Source organism: Coptis chinensis, chromosome 9 (genome assembly GCF_015680905.1).
Source record: "Coptis chinensis isolate HL-2020 chromosome 9, ASM1568090v1, whole genome shotgun sequence".
Taxonomy (NCBI): domain Eukaryota; kingdom Viridiplantae; phylum Streptophyta; class Magnoliopsida; order Ranunculales; family Ranunculaceae; genus Coptis; species Coptis chinensis.
In genome coordinates this window covers 43926757-43950469 of record NC_141464.1, presented here as the reverse complement: position 1 = coordinate 43950469, position 23713 = coordinate 43926757, and positions in this window count along the sequence as shown.

The window sequence follows — 23713 nt, the reverse complement described above, 5'->3', positions numbered from 1 at the left end:
TGTACTACAAAAGTATGGGCTGTACTCCAAGCTCTTGGGACCTTAGCTAGTCTGGAGTATAGAATTAAGGTATCCTGTGAAAGATTCTTATAATAGTCTGCCAAATAATTAAGACTACCAAGAAATCTCTGTAATTGAGTTTTATCTAAAATTTCATCAGGAAATTTAGATGCAAACTCAATACTTCTGTCAATAGGAATTATTTTTCCTTCAGTAATGTTATGTGATAAAACACAAGTTTACACACGTTTATTTGGTTTTCAGTTACTTATTTCCTTAAGTCCGAGGTCCACAGTCCAAAGTCCGAAGTCCAAGGGCCCAAGTCCAAAGTCCAAAGTCCAACATCCGTATAGTCGTACGTTTTAGTCAAGTTACCTTACTCACGTGGGTTTGGTAGGATAGGTCGAGTAAGGGATCGTCCAAACCTTAGGGCTCGGATAGGTTCACAACTGGAATTACAACTTTTAGTGAGTAGGATTTTTAGGTTTCTTTTTAGTTGGTTTTAATTAAATTAACGGTAATGTAAATTACTACGGCGATTAAATGTAGGTAAACAAAATTAGAGAAACAGGGAGAGAGTTAATCATGCTCATGCAAGAATCATTTTTCAACAGTTTTTATTACCAAATTACTACATCTCTAGTTCGTCTCGTTTCGGAGACGACGTCGAGTATTGATCCCTAGTGCATGCCCACATCTCTAGGTCGCATTTCACTAGCATAAGGAGTTTCAATAATACCTCATCTCTGGTATATTATTTCAGCTCCTGGCTCGATTTCACATCAGCTGGACGAATTGAAGAGTCGTTCTCGACACTGCAGAGTCGTAGCACAGACATTTTGGGGTCGCGTCTTGACCGCATCTGGAGCATCGCAGATCCAACTTTGTCTGATCTCGATCATTTTGGGACCGGATGTTAATTCTATGCCTAATTCCTAAGTAGTGATTCTAGAATATTAACGAGTCAATCCGATTTTCACACGAAGCAAAGATAACCCTCTCCCCGAGGGGATTAGCTCATCATCATAGAAGGAATAATAAAACTTGCTGTATACATTAAGTAAATAAATGCGTGACGTAAATTAAACTAGAAAAGAAATGACTGTTATTAAAGGTAAAATAACTACGATTATTTAAATTGCTTTGAAATGGAAATGGCATGGGTTGTAAAGTCTTGAAGAAGAAAACTAAGCGTAGCTAAAGCATTGATATGCTGAAGGGGTCATAATGAAGGTGACCCCCTCATATATATAGGCTGGAGACTGGAGAATGATTTAATTAGGTTTTGGCTGTTTCTTCATTTGAGACATTCAAAACTTTGAATGAATATCAAAGTTTTGTTTTCACGTGACTTCCTTTAAACCAAGTTTTGTTTACGAAACAAAACTTATTTAATGTTTCGTCCGCTTGCGCCTTGTATTTGTCCCTTTTCTCAATTTCATTTCCATCTTGAACAGGTACGTGTCTTCTCTCATTGCAAGGTGGCATCAATTTGAAACCATTCTTTGCCACCTGCCTATGCTGACTCATCCTGACTTCTGGGCCCACAGAGTGTGTCCACTTGGTGTGTCTAGTGGCGGCGCCGATTTGGCGTTTTTACGACTTTTTGTCCTTGCGCAGAGTTCGTCGCCCAGGTTGCTATGGCAGCTTCACTAGCCAACGTCGGCACCTAGATTTATCCGATTTGAGCTTCGGAAGTTTCCTGCTTCTTTATATGTGGGCCCGTTCTGCACTGGTTTTGTTATTTTGGAAACTTCGGCTCTAGTCAGGCTTTGTTGGGCTTCACGGGGATTGAGTGGGAATTCCAAATATTCCCGTATTCTTGTACTTGGCAGCTTCACTAGCCAACGTCGGCATCTTGATTTATCTGATTTGAGCTTCGGAAGTTTGCTACTTCTTTATATGTGGACCCGTTTCGCACTGGTTCTGTTCTTTTGGAAACTTCGGCTCTAATCAGGCTTTGTTGGGCTTCACGGGGATTGAGTGGGAATTCCAAATATTCCCGTATTCCTGTACTTGGCAGCTTCACTAGCCAACGTCGGCATCTAGATTTATCCGATTTGAGCTTCGGAAGTTTGCTGCTTCTTTATATGTGGACCCGTTCCGCACTGGTTCTGTTCTTTTGGAAACTTCGGCTTCACGGGGGTCGAGTGGGAAACTTCAATTATTCCCGTATTCCTGTACTTCGATGCATGTTTTATCACTATATTTATTTTAATTGTGGAATCCTACAAAAGTACAAAATATTATTATTACATGATTATTAAACACATAATCGACCAAAATGCTACGTCTCTCGGGGTTTAATATTACAGTTTTGGGTGCTTATCACACCACCCCCAAATAGCACTTTGCTGGTCCTCAAGCAAAGAAGAGACATTAAGACAATAAGTGGTCAAAAATGTGTTGTCCTAAGCTAAATCTCATTTCGCAGAGGCGGTTTCATTGACCGTATGCAACAAGGCCTTGAACCACTAGAAATTCCCTAGTGGACGAGTTATAGCCTCGTGAGAGTTTTCCAGAGAAGATACTCACAAACTTCATTTATACTACAATGACTCAGTAACAAAGGCTTGTTTCCTTAATTAATCTCAGGTATCTAGACATCTCACTAGCAAGGGAAACAAGGATTTTATTTTTTCAAAATTCAAGTTAATATACATACAATAATCGAAACATCTACGTATGAGCATGCATGCAGTGATCTAATAATGAAATGTACGAGCAGGGCCGTTTCTGGATCCCTTGGATAGCGTCTTTAAGTAGGTTCTCACAAGTATGTGTCGAAACACAATTTCTCTCTTATTTTTCCACTCAAGCTTTGCTATCTCCAGTGTGCAGTGGGCACACATTTCCTCACATACTCAATGACAGTCAGAGGAGCCGAGGTTGAGAAGTCACAACTACTACTTATTATCATACTATCCTATTCCTAATTGAGCTAGAGGTCTTTATTAGGTGTTATGGGGCTTAGGTGGTAGTGTAAAAGAAAATGGAATGGAAAATTCAAAAATGATAAGTATGAGAGAATAAGGTCTTCGAGATATTTATACTAGAGAAATCCTTTTTTTTCTTTCCTGCTTCTAACATGGTTTCCATACTTGGATTTTTCAAGCTTTTGTATTCCTTTTTGATTTGATCTTTGGGGGGAATTCTAACCTTGATATTTCTTTTGATTTTTGGAAACATATTTCTATTTTCTTTTTCTTTTCTTAAAACAGTAACCGATTTTGATTTGTGACAAGGTTTTTCTCTTCATTTTTCTCAAGACTTCATCCTATTTCTCATACTCATCATCTAGGTAGGCTTATTTATTTGTGGTTACTAGATGGGTAATGATTTTTTTTGGTGAAGTAGAAAGGATTAATGAAAGGTTCGAAAGAGGGACTAGCAAGAAAAAAATTAACAGTGCGAATTTTTTGGCTATATCGATCCAAAGAAGGCCTAAATTCTCGCCTAGGATTTTGGTAGTGATCAAGTAAGTAGACGTGTGAACTTCTATTCGGAAGAACTACTCCTCCGTGTCATTACTCATATATCATACATTTTGAGGCTTTTGGTTAGATTCTTACGGGATATGGAAACTAAGTTGTCTAACCGTGGGTCCTTAAACTTATCTGGCGTGTACATTTAATGATAGTCGATTGCATGAATGCTCATGAAAAGATGTAAAAACTATTGCATACGTATTAAATTAAGTTTCTAAGAACAAGTCATAATTTTGATGCTAGGGTGAGATTTCTAAATATTTTTCATCATAGAAAGAGAAACGAGAATTTGTCACTAAATGTTTATTTAGACATTAAGTAAACTATATACAACTATGCATGCCTAATTTTTGCAAAACAGTCGAACACTGTGTCCTCAAAGTGTTAAGAGGAGGAAAGAGTATACCTGAGAGGCTTTGAGCAAAAATAAAGCTGACATCTTCCACAGAAATTTATTGTAACACACTATATATTATACATCATAAAAGTAGAAGCACACTGTTAGAGTAACACACCGTTAGGTTATTTATTTATTTCACATCAAAAGGTAAAACAAATATGTACATGCATCAACTCACATTGCCCCAACCTTGAACTGGGGGATAGTCGTCCCTCCTTGCCTCCCCCCGTAGAAATGCCATTCCTTCAAGATCCCGCCAATCTATCATAGCTTTCTAGACTTCACTCCACTTCCTCTTCTTTGCATTGTCTAGATGAGCTATCATTTTATCATCGTTAAGGAAAGAACGAACTTTCTTAAGATACCTTGCAGGGCGTGTCCATGTCCGAAATCGCAAAGAATGAATTATCTTGTTTGTTGGACACATAGAGTCGACCTTTACCTAGTCCTGAAAGGTGGTTGCAAACTCGAGGGAAGGGAAGTCCTCACTATCACTATCTTTATGTCAGAATCGCGGTGGTGATATAGTGTTGCCGAAAAGACCGAGCCTTCTTAAAGATTCTCAATTATTAGTTCTGTAATGTCGAAGGTGGTATGTTGCTGGGCCAGTGCATGGAATGTCTTACATGCTGACTTTGATGCCGTGGAAAAATGCCAATCTCCCATGATGTTCAGAAGAATAAATAACATGGCAGTTCCAACATTCATGGTCATACTGGCTAGTGGAATAGTGAATTCTAGCCATCGGCCAGCTTCGGCACGTTCTTTGACGTGGGCAAGGCCATCGCCATCCCGGGCAGCAAAATCTTCCCTAGAATAGTCATTAAGGTCATTCTCTATCATGTATTGAATGGGGAGATCTGGCTGAAGAGGAGGAAGGTCTAGAGCCATAGCCACTGTTGGCTCATAAAAAGCGTGTCGGGTGTTACCAATACGTAGTGTAAACCCATTCAAAGGGAAACCCTGGACATCTGGTAGATCTTCCATGTTCTCATAAAAATAAACTGCCAAACCTGGGGAGTATGTCTGCTCCGGGTGTAGAATGAGAGAGTTCCAACCAACTTGAGTGATGTAGTCTCTGAAAAGATGTCCATATGCCGGAGAATTCAGAAATGAATGGAAAGATTGTTCTGGAATCATCTTTGGAGCTTCCATTGTGTGAAAAAAAAATGTGACCTGTTTAGACAAGGATAAACAAATATTAGAGTATGATGAGAATAATTAAGTAAAAACAAATTATCATACAAAAATTAAAAAAATAAAAAGAAAGTTATAAATAATATAAAATTGCAAAATCTAAATGGTTTCATTGGCCCAAATAACGGCGAGGATCCTTTTGTGGGAGGGATCCGTTTATAAGATTTTCTATGCCGTCAATCCGTGCAACAGCCTATTGCAACATTTTGCTTTCTGTCTAGTAAATCTCGGCGTGGTTCTCCATTATGAGAGTGTGATTTGCCAAGAATTGGTTGTGGCTGTGCAAGAATTGTGCTTGTTCCTCTTCGTTTATTGTCCGCAGGTCCTGAAATTCAAGAAGGCTGGTGATAATAATGTTCTGACGTTTGAATAATGCCATCAGTCCTTGTTGAATTAAGTGAAGCCCTTCCATGGGATTAAATACGTTGCATAATACATTTTCATGAAAAGATGTTGTCGGTGGAACAATCTTCGTTGGTTCCTCGCGACCGACATGGTTCTTTGCAACGCCGGGTTTCGTAATCCGTTCCTACATACCGAAAGTGAATGGTAAGAATGTTAGCCGCAGTTCAAGAGGTGTGTGAGGAGAAGTACTAGAAAACCCCAATGTATCATGATAAGTGTCACAATGGTTGGTAAAGGGGCTGCCTTTTTTCCGCGCACGTCGCGATCGATTCGAGGAGAAATTTAATAATGCAAAAATCATTGCAGTTAATCTGCAACACCCAGAGTAAATAGACGAGTGGTTTGGTTATTTCGGAAGTCTTAGATGTGCCTAGGACATTATGAGCTACTGATAAGAGCCCAAAACTGTAGTTTTAACCCTGTAATAGACATACTTTTAGACCAATTATGTGAGTAATAATTAAGAGTTAACACTGATTACGTGTTTTTATGCATTTCAGGCTTCAAAGTCCATTATGTGCAGAAATGTGCCACTTTAGCGAGATAAAGGAGCAAAGGTCGGTTACTAAGGAGTTCCATGATTAAAGGCCAAGATTCAAGAAGACAAAGCCTTTCTAATGCCCGATCAAAAGCTGAAAAGTCGACGCGGGCAGAAACAGCATACAAAGTTAGCAGAACTTCCGAAGGCCATATCTTTGGACTCATACCTCGGAATGGGGCCTACCTTATGTCAAAACGACCGGCTCGGGAGGAGCTTTCAAATGGTCTAAGACGTGATCCAATCAGAGGAGTAGAAGTGGACGAAAAGTCTGTTGAAGCCAACTGTAGGTGAAGAGGCCTTTTTGGACTGAAAGAATTGGGTTTTGGGCCTGATTCTCTGGCCCAAAACATGGCTCCAAGCCCATGCACGATTTTTGGATCTGAAAATATAAAAACAAAAGCTTAGCTCTTTGTTAATGGTATATAGTTAATGGTAGATAGGTTAGAGTAAAAAGTAGCCATTAAAATAGCTTCTAGATATAGTTTTTATTTAATTGTTTTAATTAAGTTTAATTTCAAATCCAATTATTGTTTTAGATTAAACTATTAGAATCATTACTCTTAATTAGTTTGATTAATAAAATAGCTAGTTGTTAAATTTCGATTCTTGTCATTTACATTTGTGTTAGATCTTATTCATTTACTACTTGTTATTCAATTCTTAGTTATTAATTAGATTTTAATTATTGTTTAATTTAGATTAGTAAATTTCAATTCTTTATATCATGTTTAGTTTAACTTTAATCGGAAATGATTGCGTAATGATTCTCGGCTAAACCTCCATTAGAGGGGGTTGAGAAGCCTTGGTGAAAGCTTGATTCCGACTATCGTAGAATCGTCGTAATTTCCTTTCCACTCTAGAAACGATTAGTTCACCATGAGAATGGGTTTAATCGTTCACATGCTAGTTATGAATTGGTAGGAATGCCATGTGTAATTAGGGATTAGGAAGAACCAATTGTTCTCGCAAAGGCGTTCAATTCGGATTACTTAACGATTCGCCGTTAATAGGATTAAGTCGAGTTAAGGTGGAATCAATCCCCCTCTAACTCCTTATCATTGAATCAACGTAGCATTCCCTTAGTTATTTTGATAACCGACTAGTTGCATCTTGTGGGTAGTTGCATCGTAGTCTAGTTGCCTTTTCGTAAATCTCTCATTAGACTTTAGAGTTAGAATATTTATACTTAGAGAACATTAACATGCGGAAGGACTAGGAGTGGAACGAATCACTCTACTCCACTATATCTCATAAGATTCGAGAGTAGAGAAATCTTTGATAAGCATATAGGATCATAAATAGTTTTAGTTTACTTACGTTTTGAGTTTCATCGTTCATTTCGTAGGTAAGCTATTCAAATTTATCATTATCAAATGGCGCCGCTGCCATCTTAGTTTCACTTTCGTATTGTTTTCGTAGTGTTAGTACTTTTCTTAAAGTCCCATTTCACCCACCCACCCGTGTTTGATTCATACTGTGGTTATCCGATTCAACGTTGGAAAGTTCCGACAAAATAACACTAAAGCTGACCGCTTCTAGCAGAGCGCACTCCGCGCTTTTATAGCTGGAGCAAGAGCGACCGCTTTTATGTGGAGCGCGACCCGCCCTTAAACTCTGGAATACCAAGTTACACGGAGCGCGCCCGCGCCCTATGCGAGCGCGACCCGCGCCCTTAGCAAATTTTTTCGGATTTCGACAGTTTTGATTCGAACTTTGATTTTTCATATTTTTCAGTGTTCTAACTTGTTATACACACTGAACAAGCGTAAACAAGACGCTATTCATAAGCGAAGCAAGGACGCAATCAGGTATTCCTTTCTTCCACACCTCGCATCTCCTCGTTAGAGGTTTATACTAGTATATCGAATTGTTTGGAGTGTTGATGTGTTTAGCTAAGTTTGGTTTTAGCCTTGTATGAGATTAAGGTTTGGCGAACAAAAAACACGTAACGTAATTACACAACAACGTCAACAAACAAGTCTATCTAGTATACCACCCACTACACCTCTAGCTACTATTTCACACACATCATCACCGACACAATGCGCGCGACAAAGAAGAGACTCCTCTCTCGACTTCTACAAAGCCTTGAGCGATAGCCCCAAATCTTGCATCGTTCTAGCAGACCCGATGGGGATTTCGAATCCCCCAAATATTTTAATTTGTTACCCGTTTTTTCATGGATTAGACCATGAAAACCTTATCAGACACATCGTAGGATTGAACAAGTCCTAACAACATTCCACCATCCTACGGTTGGTGCGGAACAAATTAAACTCAGTGGTATTCCCTTCCACCTTAGCCGATAAAGGCGGCGTCTTGGTTAACGCCCAAACGCCTAATTCGTGGACTCGTGGGCTAAACTTGTTCAAATTTGTTTATGGAACATTTTACCCACCCCTAAAGACGGATGAGATGCTTTCCAAGATTCATTTTTTTCGACAAAATCCTCATGAATCATTTTCAAAGGCTTGGAATCGTTTCACCGATCTCCTTATAGAGTGTCAACATCATAATTTAGCGAAACACACGTTAGTTCGTGCCTTTTTCAAAGGACTTCTACACCACCATAAAAAAGTCCTAGACATAATGAATGGGGGTAGTTTCTTAAGTAAAGGAGCCTCGAGGCATATAAATTTTTGGAAGATCGGACTAAAGCGTAATAATAATCGGGGTAGTGACGATTACTCCTGCTCCGCTAGTTCTTCTTCAATAGTTAAGGCTACCAGTATGTTTGAGGTTAAATCAGATCCTGAGCTTAAAACTCTAATTGAATCCCTCACAAAAAAGGTAGAGGCCATTTCTGTACAACAAAAGCCAATTCCCGTCATGAATGTAAATTCAAATCCATGTAGTTTCTGTTGGAGCCCTGAGCATCCTAACTCATACTGTCCTATTGCCTATGAACAGGCTTGTTCCATTAATAGTGAACCTAATGCCCCTTGGAGACAAAATCCCAACTTCGGTTGGAGAAATGACCAAAACATCACACCTCAAGGGTACAATAATCAATATGTTAGGCCTACGCACAGCTTTAACCAAGCCCCACTACGACAAGGACAGGGTCAGGGTAATTTTAATAATTATAACAACCAAGTGCAACCTCGACAAGGTCAAGCACAAGGTCAAGGTAGTTATAATAATTATAATGCTAATAGAGGTATCGTTCCGGTAAATAATAACTATCACAATCCACCAAAAAATAATTCACGTGAAATAGTTCCAGTCACACCATCCGTGACTACTACACCCACACAACCGGATCGTCTTGACACCTTCATACAAGTGAGCCAAAAACTTTTCCAAACCATGGCTCAATCTAACCAACAGCTTCTATAATCCGTTAATAATTTAACCCAATAGTTGGCTCAAAATAAAGCCCAACCCAAAGGTGTGTTTCCAAGTCACGAAATACCTAATCCTAAAACAACAAATACAACCTTTGAGGTAACCGATAATACTAGTAAGGAACATGAAAATGTAGGTGAGCTAAAGGCCATCACCACTTTCCATTCAGGCAGAGTGGTTGATAACAAAGTAACTATGCTTATAGTTACCCCACCAGTAGCCCCTACACCTGCTATATTACTAGCTACCGAAATAGAAACTGAAGAGCCTACCACTGTAGAGGTACCAGTTACAACACAACCTAAGAAACAGGAAGCCACTGTTAAACATCCAGGTAATACCATTGCTAAATATAAACAGAAACCGCAGTTTCCATAAAAATTAGCCGTGTTAACTAGGGATACAAATTATGAGGAGATTAGGGATGTTTTCAAGAATCTAACTATAAACCTTCCCTTCTTCGAAGCTATAAAAAAGCTACCACACCATGCTAAGTTTCTTAAGGAATTGTGTACTACTAGGCGTAAGACCAATATACCAAAAGACACCTTTTTAACAGAACAATTCCCAACTTTATCTGAACATAATGGAATTGTTAAGTACAAGGACCACCGGTTAGATCCCCTCTTGCATACAATGCACCTTAGGAGATTCTTATACGATGACTGCGTTATTAGACTTGGGGGCTAGTGTTAACTTACTCCCGTTTTATTTTTATAGACAAATAGGTCTAGACGAGATGCAACCCACTAAAATGACGTTGCAATTAGTTGATCGGTCTATTAAGTATCCTAAGGGTGTCGTCGAAAATATTCTGGTAAAAATTCAGGATTTTTACTATCCGCTGATTTTGTCATCCTCGACACCGAAGTCGTTAACGACTCTGTCCCGATCATCTTAGGGCGTCCTTTCCTGGCAACTACCAATGCGTTCATTAATTGCTGCGATGGTTCAATGTCCATGTCTTTTGGCCATCTTGCTGTTGAAGTCAATGTTTTTAAAACAAAGAACCGCAGTTACCCGATTAGGCCTATGGATGGAGAGGTTAGCATGATCGAGAGCTTTGCTCGAGATTATTTCAACAACACGTTCCGGGATAATCATATGCCCAAATTTATTTCCTTTGGAAGTTCAGACTCCAACATTTCCATCCCTACACTAGTCGATACACATATTACGGATGAGGATGAGATAAATGACTTTCTCAAAGATGTAGAGGACTATCATAGTAACGAGGATATGACTAATCTAGATGAGCAATTCGATGAGTTTCTTAGAGCAGGTGATGATTCACCCTATCAAGAACTACTTTGCACAACATCCACCTCGACTCCCCTCCTCCCACCCTTTGAAAGGAATCTCGAGTTTGCACTCGATCCTATTATTTCTTCTGTGCTTCATAATTTTTTAAATTCACCTAGTAAACAAATACTTTAGAAGACAAAAGCATTTGACACCTTCATGTTCAGACTTGAGACAGTCCCTACACACACAATGAATGAGTTTTGTGCTAAAACCATATCCTCATTGTTTACAGGCTGTCTTTCTACAACTTATCCATATCCACCATATTCTCCACAACCATTCACTTTTCCACACTTATTTACTAGAACACCCACTCATTCAAAAATGAAAAAGAAGGTGCATGTTAGGTTACGTAATAGGGTTATCCGACTTCGCTTTCATTTCACTAGGTTGCGTCATAGGAAATATTGGTGCTTAATTGTGTTCGGATATGTTTTATGTGATATTTATTTATGGAATGATCCACAACTATTTCGGTTGTTGATATATGATAAACTGCATGTTCATATATATGTTTAGATAAAGTCTCGAGTATCTGACTATAAACGACTCAACTTTTGTTTTTGGTGCATTTACTTTCATTTCCATATATTGGTGAGTGCACCATTAAGGTAACCGAGCCCTCCCTATGGAGTGTGTGGCTGTAAGTACCGGATCCTAAGTCCACGTTTGACATAATTCACGTTTTCCACTCTTGCATATTTTCTCGGATTTTTGAGTCATGTTTCTCTATGGGGTGAATTATGTCTTTCTTGTTTATTGTTTTTATTATTAAAAGTAAAAATATATATATAGATATATATATTAAAGAATAAACATAGTAATCTAGGAAGTCTCGGGAATCTGACTTTAAAAGACCCACTGCTAAAAACAAATTTTCTAAGCTCCGTTGTAAAAAAATTGTTTGAGGGTGGGGTGTTCGTGTTTCCGTCCTAGAATGTTTATGTCCCATTATAGTTGCTTAGGCCATTTATATTACGATTCGGGTTGACATAATCCATGATTTTAGAGTCCAATTGTTCGCATAATGTATGTCATGCATGCACTTCGAGGCGTTTTCCACTATCTTATATGTCATCCACGGTCGGAATATAACGTTTTATGGATCATTGGATTGGAAATTCTCTCCTGATCATTTCCATAACTCATTCGAAAAAATCGGACCGGTAACGAAGCGGCAATTTTGATTTGAAATTTCGCAAAAAATTGAAAAAAATCACAAATTTCGATTTGGGCTTGGGCCCAACCCGCGCCCAATTCGCGCCCACCGACAGCGCGACCGCGCCCTTACCTTCACCATCAGTTCATCGTTTTTTTTACAAACCACCATTAACAAAGCTTCAAGCTCCAAAAACCTAAACAAATAAAATTAAAAAGGAAACGAAATTTACCCACGCCCACAATCAAAACCCAACCCAAATCGACTCCAACCGCATCGCCCCACAACCTCCACCAATTTCCATCATCAAAAACCACCGAAAATTTCAAATTTTGGTGTTGCTGCTCCACCGTCGCGCCACCACCACTGTTTGCTACACTGGTCGATACAATTCCACCACCACATCCCATTTAAACCCCCACTACATTCCAAACACTCAAATGGCTCAACAACGTCGAATTTTGCCGGAGCAAGCTTTTACCGGCGACCACTTCGCGCCGTTTTACGGTGACGAAATGATCAGTCGAGACTGGAATAGCTTGTGGTACTCGACTGAAGCCTATTACCATGAGGACTTAGTCAGACGGTTCTACAATACGAGGGAGTTGGAAGGGACTAGGATTTTTGTTGTGGTGGCGAAGAGGAGGAAGGAAGTGACGACTGGGTTGTTGGCTGAGATTCTAGGCATCCCACCTAGAATCCATCTGGATGTCACTCTGCAGGAGTCCCAACATAATGGGGTAGAGCCATTGATGAACGAGACAGTTATTGGAGGGGACTACAATGCGAGATCGCATTATGTTCGACAGGCTTCCCTTAGGACCAACCAGTTGGCTGCAGCTCAGTGGATTGGTCGGAACGTCCTGGGGAAGGAGAAGGTCAGCGACATCGGCCTGAACTGCCTTCACATGGATACTCCAGGAGCAGAAGTATGAGTTCTGCATCTTGGAGTTTTTACTTAGCATGATTAGGGGAGTAGGGAAGACTGTTGCCCCTCTCCCTGTGTTGATAACCAAGATCATGTTGAAGTTGAGAGCAGCTCAGGCGACTGATAGGACTTACATCACCCTACACCGTAACCCGCACATCTATAGGGAGTGTGTCCAATGAGTGTGGAGGTTGGCTGAGGATAGATAAAAAGAAGAAGAGGCTGGTGGAGAGGAGAATGCCGAGGAGGCTGGGGGAAATCAGAATGTCTCGGAGGATGAGGAGGATTTGACGTGTTTTGATGCGGATGCCTTGGAGAGGTGCGGGTCGGATGCGGAACGCATGGCTGTGATTCATCGTGGCATGCGTTCGCTCAACACTATCTGCAAAGACCTCCGGACTCGACAAGCAACGATGCATCATAACTTCGAGGTCCGTACCCAGAGAGAGGACAAGAGGTGGGAACAGATGAGGGCCGAGCTAGAAGCTCAGCGCCAGTTCGGGGAAGAGATGCTTACACGATTCCCACCTCACGGGGACTCTCCTTCTGAGGACACACCATCGAGGCACGAGCGTCGTCGCCCGGCGATCTAATGGTGTTGGCCCATCGAGAGCCGGGAGCGATCTCGGACCATGTGCCCTCCGCTACCAGTACCGGAGTAGTTAGGGATAGCATTGTTTGATGTTTTTATGTTTATTTATAGTTTCATTATTGTTATTTATTTTAATGTAAGTTTTATTTCCGTAATTTGAATTTTGTAGTGAAATGTACTCCGAATGAAAATTTTAATATAATGCGGTTATTTTTATTATGCCTGGTTGTCTCATATTGATCCCACCTTCCCAAATTGTTTTGGGGTGGTTTTATCTATTCAAACATGATTTTTATATAACCCTCGTGTTAGAATTTATTGCGGAGTCAAGGTGAAAATATGGCCGTTTAGGCATATCCAGGAATAAGTATAAGGGTAGGATGAAATGTAGATTAAATAGGTAGATTCTATCATAAATTCAACCTAAAAGATACTAGGTTTGAATTAGAATCAAGATAATGAGTTGTTTCCGTTTTTCGGGTTTGGAAATTTTAGGATTTCGAAACCGTCGTGAATTAGTTTTGGCAACTTCGATCCGTTTAGCAACTTAAAACATATATAAACTTCATACATTTTACACTCACAACTCACACTACACCTAAACTCCATCACTCACCTTTCACTCCCACGATTCCCACGTTTCGGCTCATTTTCCGAGTTTCAGCAACTCCGAAAGCCTTTTCGCCTACTGAGCGCTTTTCTCTGCATATTTTTTCTGAATTTTTGTCGAGCGCACTTTCGTTCGTGCCAAAGCTGGCCTTGAACCGCTCAAACAATGGAAATTCCAAATACTCAGAGCGCACTCGCGCCCTGACTTCCAAGGACCAGAAAATTTCTAGTTTTCTGCGGGTAGTATCCGGATCATTCGCAGCTATTCTAGAGCATAATTTTGAGATGACATCTCCAACACTGATACCGAAACAGTCTTTCAAAGATTTGTTCCAAAGCACTACTTAGGGTGCTTGGTTTCGCGAGGCGATCACATACGTTGGCTGGGAGCCGCTTATGGTAAGACCGGATGCACTTTATTCTCCAACACTAGCATCTTATTTTTACGATAACTGCATTTTCTTTGAAAGACCAGATGGAGAACAAGTGTTCTCCATCAACATTGATAATGAACCAATGGAAATTACCAGGTTCTTGCTAGCATTTGTTTTTGGACTTGCTATGCCCGCTGAAATACAAGACCCATGGTGCTATTGGGTAGATAATATGTATGTCTACACTTATGAGTTTTTGCATGAGTCGTATGGGGCGGGCATTTTCCGTATCGAGGACCAAGGGGACTATAATGTCGCTTTTGGTAGCCTGTCCATGAACATAGGAACTGTTATGTTTTGGATCATGCTAAACATTTTAGGGAATGGCATTTTTCTTACGTGAATGATGCCACTTGCGTTTTCCTTGCTTTAGCCACGGGACGTATGTGTCATGAATTTCCCCAAACCTTGATGTCTAGTTTAGCTCGATCCCATAGCATGAGGCATAAGTTCCTTCTTATGCCTGTTCTAGTTTCCCATATTATGCTATGTTTCTTTCCTGTTTTTTGTATAGGTTTCACGGATTGGATTACGGTCGACACTGTACGACCCACCAATAGTATTATTCGATCCTTCCGTGCAATGACTTGGCAAGGGTGGAGGATACAACCGTATCAGGTTGCACCCTACACCCCATCAGACCAAGTGGCTCTTAATAGGTTAGCAATAATAGATGATAAATGGCGGGAAGCCTGGCAAATTATCATGGCATGGCAGGACGCAAAGGAACCTCACTTCTTTATGGAAGAAGAGGATGAGTAAGATGATGAGTAATGCAGGAGATAAGGTAAGTTTTCATTCTAGTTAGTGTCTGCTTATGTCCCAAGCAATTTCATTCTTGTTAACCCCATAATGGGTAGAACTCGTATAGAGTTACGTCAGTTTTTATTACCTATAATAGTACGTTCTAACTTTGTTTTGCAGATATCCCTGAATTTCACGCGTTTTAATGGTATTTTTCCTACCCTCTTTATTTAAATGCTTTGAGGACAACGCATGCTTCTTGTTTGGGGGGGGGGGGCATAGAAACACGTGTAATTAAGGCATCTGTTAGGATATAGATAGAGTTAATATGCATTTGTTTTCTAGTTAAAATGTTAAAAATTAAAAAATAAAAATAAATAAGTTCATGCTATACACTTAGGAATAGTGGTATTATTTTCCTTCTCTATGCTCTTAACAATCTAGAAATCTCACGTAGCTTTTGCATCAGAATAATTGTTAGAAACTTAGGTTAATATGTAAGTAATAATCTTTGCATCTATCTATAAATATATTACATGAGTATCTATTATTGTTAGCAGTAAGTTTCTGAAATCTAGGTTAGAGTACTTATTCTACAAATCCTGTGAGAATATAGCCTAAAGCCTTGTATGAGCGAAACATTTGAGAAATGACACAAGGGAGAAGTAAAATCCGGATAGAGATATCACACGTCCACTTGCTTGATCACTATGCCATATCCTAAGCGAGAATTTAGGCCCTCTTTGGATCGATATAGCCAAAAATTCAAACCTATGAATTATTTCCCGCTAATTAAGCCCCTCGAGCCTTTCTTTAGCCTTTCATAAAACCACAATACCTTTACCCTGTTACAAAAAACAAAACAAAATAAAAAATAAATCAACCTTCCCAATTTAGAATAAGTCCGAGAATAGAATGAGGAAAAAAAAGAAGAGAAAACTTGTGTAAACAAAAGTTAGTTAATTGCTTGAGAAAATAAAAAAGAAGTTTCCATCCAAGGAAAAGAAAAAAAAAAGAAATAAATAAAAACTCCAAAAATAGAATAAAAGGGAGTCAAAAGCCAAAGAAAAGAAAAATAAAAATAAAAATATGGCTAGGGATGGAAACAAAGTATAGAAGCAAAAGAAAATAACAAGGTTTTCTCTAAGTTACATAATATGAAAATTCTATTATCTCAGACTTGTCCTTTTTGAATATCCATTTCCTTCCTTCTTAAACCATCTCCTAATCACCGCAACACCTAATAAATACCTCTAGCTCAATTAGGAATAGGTTAGTGTGATAGTAAGTGGTAGATGTGTTTGATCGACTCCGGCTTCCTTGTTGTCATTGAGATTGTAAGGTAAAGTGTGCCCACTGCGCACTAGAGTAGCGAAACTTGAGTTGAAAAATCAGAGTGTTGTATCTTGACTATTATTGTGAGAACCTACTTAAGGAGGCTATTCCGAGTTTCAGAAACGAACCTGCTAGGCATTTCATAGTATTACTCATTGTATATATGTTTATTGTAGATGATTGATTATTATGCATATATTAGCTTAGGTTTTGACTTGATTACTCTATATGCATTGCTAATGAGAGGTATAGATAATTTAGAGCATGAATAAGGAAACAATAGTTTTATTTCTTAGTCGTTGTAGTATAGATGAAGTTTGTGAGTACCTTCACTGGAAAACTCTCACTAGGCTATAACTCGTCCACTAGGGAATTCCTAGTGGTTTAAAACCTTGTTGCATATGGTCAATGCAATCGCACATAGCGAAACGAGAATAGTTAGAACTCCATTTTTGGTCACTTATTCTAATTTCTCATCTTTGCTTGAGGACAAGCAAAATACTATTTGGGGGTGGTTTGATAAGAGCCCAAAACTGTAGTTTTAACCCTGTAACAGACATACTTTTAGACCAATTATGTGAGTAATAATTAAGAGTTAACACTGATTACGTGTTTTTATGCATTTCAGGCTTCAAAGTCCATTATGTGCAGAAATGTGCCACTTTAGCGAGATAAAGGAGCAAAGGTCGGTTACTAAGGAGTTCCGTGATTAAAGGCCAAGATTCAAGAAGACAAAGCCTTTCTAAAGCCCGGTCAAAAGCTGAAAAGTTGACGCGGGCAGAAACAGCACACAAAGTCAGCAGAACTTCGGAAGGCCATATCATTGGACTCAGACCTCGGAATGGGGCCTACCTTTTGTCAAAACGACCGGCTCGGAAAGAGCTTTCCAATGGTCTAAGCTGTGATCCAATCAGAGGAGCAGAAGTGGACGAAATGTCTATTGAAGCCAACTGCAGCTGAAGAGGCCTTTTTGGACTGAAAGAATTGGGTTTTGGGCCTGATTCTCTGGCCCAAAACATGGATCCAAGCCCATGCACGATTTTTGGATCTGAAAGTATAAAAACAAAAGTTTAGCTCTTTGTTAATGGTAGATAGGTTAGAGTAAAAAGTTACTATTAAAATAGCTTCTAGATCTAGTTTTTATTTAATTGTTTTAATTAAGTTTAATTTCAAATCCAATTCTTGTTTTAGATTAAACTATTAGAATCATTACTCTTAATTAGTTTGATTAATAAAATAGCTAGTTGTTAAATTTCGATTCTTGTCATTTACATTTGTGTTAGATCTTATTCATTTACTACTTGTTATTCAATTCTTAGTTATTAATTAGATTTTAATTATTGTTTAATTTAGATTAGTAAATTTCAATTCTTTATATCATGTTTAGTTTAACTTTAATCGGAAATGATTGTGTAATGATTCCCGGCTAAACCTCCATTAGAGGGGGTTGAGAAGCCTTGATGAAAGCTTGATTCCGACTATCGTAGAATCGTCGTAATTTCCTTTCCACTCTAGAAACGGTTAGTTCACCATGAGAATGGGTTTAATCGTTCACATGCTAGTTATGAATTTGTAGGAATGCCATGTGTAATTAGGGATTAGGAAGAACTAATTGTTCTGCGAAGCAGTTCAATTCGGATTACGACGATTCGTCATTAATAGGATTAAGTCGAGTTAAGGTGAAATCAATCCCCCTCTAACTCCGTATCATTGAATCAACGTAGCATTCCTTTAGTTATTTTGATAACCGACTAGTTGCATCTTGTGGGTAGTTGCATCGTAGTCTAGTTGCCTTTTCGTAAATCTCTCATTAGACTTTAGAGTTATAATACTTATACTTAGAGAACATTAACATGCGGAAGGACTAGGAGTGGAACGAATCACTCTACTCCACTATATCTCATAAGATTCGAGAGTAGAGAAATCTTTGATAAGCATATAGGATCATAAATAGTTTTAGTTTACTTACATTTTGAGTTTCATCGTTCATTTCATAGGTAAGCTATTCAATTTTATCATTTATCAGCTACCCATTGGATCACAGATAATTGGTTCTTTTGTAAAGATCGCTGATAAACAATACGGTTTTTTCGGTTGTATTCGCCGTGAAGGATAGTTGCAAACATCAGATGCCGGATATTATCGAAAGGTGAATCCTGAAGGTGTACTCCTTGGTTTGTAATAGGAATTTGAAGTACCTCAGAGATGATTTCCATAGTTAATTCATGCTCGCATCCGTTAGCACGGACAAAGAATTGTCCGTTTTGGAAATAACCGCTTTTATAAAATAACAAGACCAATTCTCTGGAATAAAATGTTTGCTTATGGTGTAAAAGAGGGTACCATCCTCGACGTAATATTTCAGTGTCAAAAAAAGGATGAAAAAGACCATTTTGGAAATTTTCCATAAAATTTTGCTCAGGCACGAAACTTCTAGTGAGGGCCATTAAAGATGGAGTGGTGAAAAATTATTTTGGAAAAAGGGAAGTTAAATTTTTGAGGTGTCTATCCTTGTTATAAATAGGCACCCATCCGAAAGTGTAAAAAATACGTTTCGAGGTGTCACAGGGTAGTTAGGCCACGTGTATCTTCTAAGATATGCGCAAAAGTGGGTGTAGTGTGGATGAGAAGATTGGGGCATGTGACAAGGAGTGCTCCCTTTTTTTTTTTTTTTTTTTTATTTTTAGAAAGACAAGGAAATTGTAGATATATGATTACAATAAGATGTAAGAACGTACAACGGTATGGAAACACAACATAATGATACGATGACTTAAATACAAACCTAAATGTTAGATAGAACTATATGCCACATGAACAATATGACTATAATAAAACAACCGAGCATGAAGACTTGAGTAGAATATTCAATCTGCTGCTGCTCAAACTTTTCTAGTGCATCCATGAATCTTGAGCTTGGAGTGATCCAAAAACGGTTTTTAGAATAAGAAGTGTAGAGGGAAGAATATGGAGGAAGAGTTGAACTTATTTATAGAAAGAAATTTGTCGTTTTCTGACCGTTTTCTAGATGTGGTCATGACCGTTTTCTGACCGTTTTTTAGATGTGGTTCATGACCGTTTTCTGACCGTTTTTTAGATGTGGTTCATGACCGTTTTTTAGATGTGGTTCATGACCGTTTTCTAGATGCGTTTTAATTATCGGTTTCTGAACGTGTTACTTACGTTAAAGTTTGTTGTTTAAGTATTACATGTGAAATATATTTATATATATGTATATAATTTATTATTACCAATATATGTTCCTACATATATACTATAATATTAGATATAGCTAATATATCAAGATAGAAATATTTAGGAACTATCTACTATTAAGCTAGAAAATGCAAACACGTAAATAAAATATCATATATAAATATTATACAAGACCGGAAAAAAAAAATAAATCTAGCTACTGATGATCCTCCGTGTCAGCGAGCGTAATCCTTGGGGCTACTGAAAAAGAACCACGAAGTCCTCGCGGCGACGTCGCGGCAAAGACGAGAGCCCCGTGGAGGCTAACTGCTCCTGGATATCACCAAGAGTATCCATCACCCGAGCTCGAATCGATCTTTGGCTCGCCATGAACATTCAATAAACCGGTTTCGCGAAAGTAAGCATATTGTCCTAAAATGCAGTCATGGAGGCTCTCATTTCCTGCTGGAATTCGCCCATGCTGTCTGTCATCGACTCGTGGCGAGTGGTCATATCTGTCCTTAACTCACCCAAGGTACGCCCTCATCGATACCGGGCGAAAGTGTACATGTCTCTCGGACCAATCGTTCACAAAGACGTATGGCCTCTATGGGTTGGGTGATCTTACTCATGGCGCCTCATCAAAGTATGGTGGGTGAGAGGATCCTACGCTAGCGTGCTCGGCAGCCCTAGGTGTTGTGGGTTCCCAAGGGTTTTGTATGCATTTCTTAAAGACCAGCATATTCTCATATTGTGGTATAGGGAGTAGTGGGGTGGCAGACAAAAATCCCAGATTAATCATGACTTGCGTTACTAGAACGGCAAGGGGGGCTGACCTAAGAGTGGCATGTGTGATAATATCAAAAAGAAAGGTAACGATGCAGAAGTTACCCTTTCACTCCTGGAGGATCCAGAGAAGGTGGAGGAAGGTCTTGTTGATGTCGAAAGGCTTCGAGGTGCCAATGACGTTCAGTCCCAGCCATTGAGTCATCGCTATCGCTGGTTCCGCGACCGAAGCTTAATCGATGCATTTCCGTCGATGTTGTACTCTCACTCGATTAGCGTGTCGAGCATTAGGTCGTAAGTCCGTGGGTACACGGACTGCTGCTGAGTCAGTACGTGGTCGACCAGTGGAATGCCCGTGATCCCAGAGAGCAACACCGGTGTGACTTCGTGGCGCACACCCTCGATGGTGACCCAAAAATGGTCGCCATTAAAGCTCCCATTGTCATATAACAAACTCTCCCATCCTCTAGAGTGAATTTCGTGATCAAAGAATTTCATCACCAAATCCTTGGAATAAAGCCCTCCATTGGCATATAACAAACTCTCCCATCCTCTAGAGTGAATTTCGTGATCAAAGAATGGTGCAAACATACCATTTTCAAACAAATTCCCAAAAAAAATTTCAACACAAATCCGCCTGTTTCCGGCCATTTCTGGTTGTAGAGAGAGGATGGATATTGATTACTGATGAGGGGGAGAATTGGGATGATCTGACGGAAGGAATTCTTGATCGGAGCTGTGAGGGTCTCGCGCGAGACCTGGTTTTAGTGTGGGCCTGTCTCGTGCGAGACTAATTCGAGAGGGGGCAAGATCCGATTTTTTAGGAAGACGAATCGTGTATTTGTGACGCGTGTTATCAGGTTTTTTGGGTTTAAATGGACCGAGAAATCGATATTTTGGTTGGGCCAAAAATTTCTCGAAGCCCAAATCAAGCCTAAAGCCTGATTTAAACCTAAAAATCTAAATGCGCACTCCCGACTTCGTTTGGACTCGAATTGGGACGAATGAGATATCGAAACGATCGGCACTAAAAAATTCTATCCAATTGTATGAGTCATTCTTGAAAGTCACAATTTTTTTTTTTTTAAGAGAGGAGAGTGTAAAGGTTTTATTTACATACAAAGGGAGATATCGTGAAAAACACTAGATGTCGGGGAGTCACCATCTTAAATCATAGACAACTGTCATGTCGGCTCTAGAGTTTAACCCAATCCAGCCGATTGTGGCTTCACCTCTATGTATTATGGGGTTAGGGGCAGGACGGTACCATCCTGGACCGTGCGCGCTACGGTCTAATAAAATTGCCCTTTTTACATACGGCTATCCTCAAACCGCCCTAAGGGACTCAAAGTAACCAATTCTAGGGTTGGTCTGGTGGAATCCATTGCCCGTTTGTGTTCCAAGTATGCAACATCTGCGGTTTGACACAAATCCCATGTGCAAAACTTAATGCAAAGGGAAAAGGTAAACATATTTATAAGGTGAGTCTTTTAACGTCAGATCCTCAAGACGAATCGAGTCTTTTATCGTCAGATTCTCAAGACGAATCCCAACCTGTGGGAGAAACGGCGCGGCGATGAAGATTATCCTGCGCAGCTGGTGTTAGACAAAAGTATACCTTAAACTAGCTAGTATCAGATAGGAAGTCAGAGCCTAGACAGAAGGGTGTTTGGCAATGCATACACCAGCCCATCCTTCTTCCAGCGACGCCGCGTTTTACGAGCAAAAGAACTACGACCATTCCCTATTCGTGATGAGTGAGACTTACACCAAATGATTAGCTGAAGTTCGCAAGGTAGAGAGTAGAAAATGGAAGAAAAGGAAGGAGGTGAAATATTAGGTATCCATCGTTTACCGAAAAGCATGTTTGCTCGTGTTGCAAAATACATTTATACTCCGGATTACGTAAAAAGAGTTTTCGTGGACTAAGGTTAAACTTTGCAACCACACACTTCAAAGAACTTTGGAGATCATAAGATAGAAGATGGCCCGGCTACCAAAATGGCGCACCCTCTATAGAAACAAGATTGAGTATGCCAAATGAAGCATCTAGTCCGTGTATCTTTGGATTCAAGAAGAGTTTGTTCAACATCTGGTGGCGTAATTGTGGTAATGTTTTTTGGCGTTGTCCATTGACGGAAATTCACTGTTATCTTTTGGATTAAGCAAAGAGATTGCCCCATAATGTTTCACGGTGACACAATGAAAGGACCGGACCATCGTGTTTTCAATTTACCGGGGAAAGATGTGTAATCCGGAGTTGAACGGTAAAACTTTTGGCCAATTTTGAAATCCTTACGCAAAATGTGCTTGTCGTGCACTCTTTTCATATTAGCTTTGTAGGATTTCGAGAGATCATAAGCATCACTCCGAATCTCCTCCAGCTCATTTAATTGCAGTTTTCGCTTCTCGCCTGCCTCGATGATATTGTAATTGAGGCTTTTGATGGCCCAAAAGGCACGATGCTCAAGTTCAACTGGCAGATGACAAGGTTTTCCAAAAACAATGCGGTAAGGAGACATCCCTATAGGTGTCTTAAATGCTGTTCGGTATGCCCACAAGGCATCCGATAAGCGGAGAGACCAGTCCTTCCTTGAGGGGTTGACAGTTTTCTCCAGAATAGACTTTATCTCTCTGTTGGAGACTTCCACTTGGCCACTTGTTTGTGGGTGGTATGGAGTAGCAATCTTGTGAGTAACTCCATATTTCTTCATTAAAAACCCAAAAATTTTGTTACAAAAATGTGTACCCCCATCACTGATGATAGCTTTGGGGACACCAAAATGAGAGAAAATGTTTTCTTTTACAAATCTCACGACAGTCTTATGGTCATTTGAGCGACATGCGAGTGCCTCAATCCATTTGGACACATAGTCTACAGCGACTAAAATGTATAGAAAACCTTGAGAAATAGGGAAGGGTCCCATAAAATCAATGCCCCAAACATCAAAAATTTCCACAATTAAGATAGGATTTAGGGGCATCATATTTCGTTTGGTAATTCGACCTAGGTGTTGACAACGAATGCAAGCTACGCAATGTTCGTGTGCATCGCGAAAAAGGGTAGGCCAGTAAAAACCACATTGTAACACCTTGGCCGCAGTTTTCTTTCCACTAAAATGACCTCCGCAAGATTGTTCATGGCAAAAGGATAATACGTCGGTGTGTTCCCAGTCGGGAATGCAGCGACGAATGAGTTGGTCGGAACAATACTTAAAGAGGTAGGGTTCATCCCAGAAATAATATT